The 4,692-nt window shown below is 33.2% G+C and overlaps 1 protein-coding gene across 1 annotated transcript in view; it reads right to left on the bottom strand.

The window, feature by feature from the left end:
- The window catches only part of SEMA3E (sema domain, immunoglobulin domain (Ig), short basic domain, secreted, (semaphorin) 3E), a 324,952-nt gene that overhangs the window by 273,307 nt on the left and 46,953 nt on the right, over nucleotides 1-4,692 (bottom strand). The gene's annotated exons all lie outside the window — the stretch shown is intronic.

Here is a 4,692-nt window from a genome sequence, read left to right as displayed (position 1 = left end):
TTTTTTTTTTTTTTTTTTTTAATTGAGACAGAGTCTTACTCTGTCGCCCAGCCTGGAGCACAGTGGTGCGATCTCAGTTCACTGCAACCTCTGCCTCCCGGGATCAAGCGATTATCCTGCCTTAGCCTCCTGAGTAGCTGAGATTACAGGCACCCACCACCACGCCTGGCTGTTTTTGTATTTTTAGTAGAGATGGGGTTTCACCATGTTGGTCAGGCTGGTCTCAAACTCCTGACCTCAGGTGATTCACCCTCCTTGGCCTCGCAAAGTGCTGGCCACTGCACCCAGCCATAAATGTCTTCTTTTGAGAAGTATCTGTTCATATTCTTTGCCCACCTTTTGATAGGTTGTTTTTCTTGTAAATTTGTTTAAGTTCCTTGTAGATTCTGGATATTAGACCTTTCTCAGGTGGCTAGATTGCAAAAATTTTCTCCCATTCTGTAAGTTGCCTGTTCATTCTGATGATAGTTTCTTTTGCTGTGCAGAAGATCTTTAGCTTAATTGGATTCCACTTGTCAATTTTAGTTTTGGTTGCAATTGTTTTTGGTATTTTCATCATGAGATCTTTGCCCACATCTCAAATATTTTAACATTTTGAAATCCAGAATCCCAATTACCCTTTGGTGAGTAGCAATCATTACATGTTTTGTCAGCATTCAGCATCCTGCTGGTAACTGTACTTGATGACAAAATTGAAAATTGACTGCTGTCTGGGATGCGTTTCAAGCTGCAAAATCTTTGTAAGTCTTGGTTTACAGAAGAAAGAGAACAAAGTAGATAATGATTCTTTCTGTCATGGTAACCTAGAAAAGGCTATTGAATTGCTGATTCATTGGCCTTAATATTTTAGCAACTTGTCCATTTTTTGGCAATCTAAAGATTTTTTTTTAAATCAGATTTGAAATTATTATTTTTAACTAATGTATGTATTTTCTACTTACATATTATATTGTGGCCAATATTAGATTACAAAATAAGATTTGCTAAAGTGAAGCTTCCAAAAAATATCTGATATTAAAGCTAAAAATACTATAATTTCACAATCTTTCTGTTATATTTAGGCTTCTGAAGTATAATGTAGGGGATGACAAATATTCCTATTTTTTTAACTGTTAAGTCCACACAAATGGTTCTATGTGCAATTGTACCAACACTTTCTGTTTGGTGAAACTGGAAATAGTTCCTATTTCAACCATTTGGGTGATGCTGAAGAGCTCCCACTGAGCGAATTTGTCTTTCCATTTGAAACCCCTAGTGTGAAATGACCTAAAGCTGTCCTTACGTAACTTTTAAAAAGTACAGATTCAACCAGTCAGCTATTATGTCCACATGACAACAGATAATGTGTTTAAGTTATTCTTTATACAGCTTAATTGACTTTCTCTTTTTTAATATATGAAAATCACTGGAGGTTTAGGGGTCATGTTATCAGCCTAACTGTAAAATTCTTCTCCACTCACTCACTGAGCATGTTCGTTACTCTTGTAATTTCATTGCCATACTGTCTTGTAGAGGCTTTGCTTTGCCTATGTTAATTGTAACGGGAGAAGGCTAGGCGCCTATATTGATTAACTTAGCCAGAGTATGGTAGTTCTTCATCCTCATTTTTACCGATGTAGAGAAAACTTAATATTTTTAATTTGTATAAGATTCTATACAAATATGAATTGGATCATTGGCTTATTCTTGATTTATTCACTTGAAAAATGCTATAAAATAAAAATTTGGAATACGATAAGTATGATCAAGCTGAAAGATCAATAGGAGCTTTCCCAAAGAAGAAGTAAATGTGGAACTGAAGTGTAAAGGATGAATAAGGTTTAGAAGAGAAGGAAGGAAGACAAAGGAATGAATGCATAAAGTCATATATAAAGTAAGACAGCCTTTTTCTAGGAAAAGCTGGTGAACTGGAGGAAATGGTGGGAGGAGGAGCCTTGGAGACCCATTCAGGATTTTTATTCTGAGAGGAATTACAAACCATTGGGGAGTATTAATTAGAGGTGTGGTAAAACCAGATTGGAATTTCTTAAAGATTATTTTAGCTGGCTAGGTGTGGTGGCTCACACCTGTAATCCTAACACTTTGGGAAGCCAAGGCGGGTGGATCACGAGATCAGGAATTTGAGACCTGTATGGCCAACATAGTGAAACCCCATCTCTACTAAAGATGCAAAATATTAGCTGGGCATGATGACACACACCTGTAATCCTAGATACTGAGGCAGAAGAAGTGCTTGAACCCAGGAGGCAGAGGTTGCAGTGAGCCAAGATCATTGAACTCCAGCCTGGGTGACAGGGCAAGACTCAGTCTCAAAAAAAAAAAAAAAAAAAAAAAAGATTATTTTAGCTTCGTTCAACAGAACGAAAAGAAAGGAAGCAAGAGTGGATACTCAAAGAATAGATAAGAGATTACTGCATTTGTCCAGGGTATAGGTTGTCTCTTTTGTAGGTTTCTCCTTTTACTGTATTTTTTAAAATACAAAATAATAGAGGCTTAAAATGCAATTTTTAAAGGAAATGTTTATTCATAATCCTACTACTCTTTCAAAACTACTTTTCTTTTTTTTCATGATTTTTTAAAGTTTTTGTCCAGAGCATGCACATTTTATATCATTGAAATTACAGTACATACATAATTTTGAGCTTTACATTTTTCATACTTTTAGTATGGTGAGCTTTCAATTCATCATAAACAACCCCTCTCTTGTTCTCACTGTATATTATATTCCATCAAGATCATAAATGAAAATTGTTATAACTAGACTTCTTTGTGGGTCTAGAAGCATTATGATTTGAATTCCATAAATATTCATGGATTGTCTTTTGGGGATCCATGAATTGTTTGAATTTGTATGGAACATTTTTAGTGTATGTAAGTTTTGTGTTTTTCTGGAGAATTCATTAGATTTTCAACTGGTATATAACCCAAAATGGTTATGGGCATATTAAAACACTCGAAGTTGGTAAAATCCCAAGTCTCATTGTTTGAGAGATAGGAGAAAAAAAGTAGACCGTGGTACAACTTGCAGCATAGAATTTCATTCATTTGAAAGATTCAAGGGAGTCTTGTCAAGAAGTAAAAGTAAAGCCATCTGACAAATCTCAACGTAACAAGAAATTGTAGAGAAACTTCTGACAAATTGCTAAGTATTGAGAAAGATAATTTAAACAATGTTATATAAAATGTATTTCCTACACACACATTTCACCTCTCTTAAAAACATTTCAAATAATGTTTTAACCTCTACTGTATATTTTATCACATAGGATAACCATAAAGTTCAAAAAATGCTCTATCAATAGTAAAAAAAAGGTTATATTGAAAGAGTATATGTCAGTCCCCTGCTTCATTAAATGATGATATTTAAATAGAAAAACTCTACTTAACAACAACAAAGGTTCATATTTACTAGAAAAGATTATGATATGGATCAGGCACACTGTCTACTTTAAACACATGTTTAAAAGTACATGTATGTACTTTTCTCAAACTTTTGCTTAGAATCTATGTTTTCAGAGACAAAGTGATTGAGTTGGATGGCATCTAAATTTTGTGAATACTTTAGGTAGACTTCTGCTTAACTTATTTTAATATTGTATTGAGATAGACTCTTCCAAATATAAATAAATATCTTAGGCTTTAGAAAATTATCAATATTGTACTTTGCGTAGCTAACAAAATTATGCTACCCTATTAATCAATACCACTCTCATTCAAGCAACCATAATCTCCTACCCAAGCTATATATTGTGATCAATGGTGATGAATTTAACAATAAAATGATAATTTTATTTACCAAATCAACTATATCACATATAAATTAAAACTTGGTTTATTTAAAACTCATTAAAAACAATCATGCATAAAACTTGTTTATCACTTTCTTATCGGAAACAAAATAAATATTTTAAGTTAACTAAACAAAATTATTCTTCAAAATCATAGTTAAATTATGTACTGAATGCTTACTTTATTTTCTAATGTATTTTAAACATTACATTTATAAAATTAAATATTGTATATATTGAATAATTATGGACAATAAGATTTCTAAAAAGCCAAAAAGACTCCCCTCTCTTTGGAAAGGAAATTAAACAAAATACAGTACAATGAACTGCAAAATAAAATCAAAATATTTCTGGAAAATATTATCTATCAATTTAAAGATAAACTACAAAGAGATTGAGAAAACAATGTTTTAAATACCTGAGACAAATAAAGCACAAGACTTTAATTACAGAATATAAGAATGTATTACAGATTGGCAGACTAGATTTTAGTCTGAGGGTCATAGAATGAAAAAGATGTAGAAAGCTCACTCTACCAATCTATTCTGTCTTTCTTAGTTTTCTAATTTTTACCCTCTGTAGGTAAATTTCTGATACAATGAATATACAACACTTGATGAATATACTTGGAATATGTGTGCATACTGAGTAAATCTAGTGCCATTCCTATTATTTTCTATTTTATTTTCTGGACTACTTAGAATACAGAGTATATTTTCAGGAAAAAAATTATTATTATTATTTTTTATTTTATTTTATTTTTTTTTTGAGACGGAGTCTCGCTGTGCTCCCAGGCTGGAGTGCAGTGGCGTGATCTCGGCTCACTGCAAGCTCCGCCTCCCGGGTCACGCCATTCTCCTGCCTCAGCCTCCCGAGTAGCTGGGACTACAGGTGCCCGCCACCA

This window comes from Mandrillus leucophaeus, unplaced genomic scaffold (assembly GCF_000951045.1).
Source record: "Mandrillus leucophaeus isolate KB7577 unplaced genomic scaffold, Mleu.le_1.0 Scaffold50, whole genome shotgun sequence".
Lineage (NCBI taxonomy): Eukaryota > Metazoa > Chordata > Mammalia > Primates > Cercopithecidae > Mandrillus > Mandrillus leucophaeus.
Note: the sequence above shows the minus strand (reverse complement) of the source record. Positions and strands in the feature narration are given on the sequence as shown.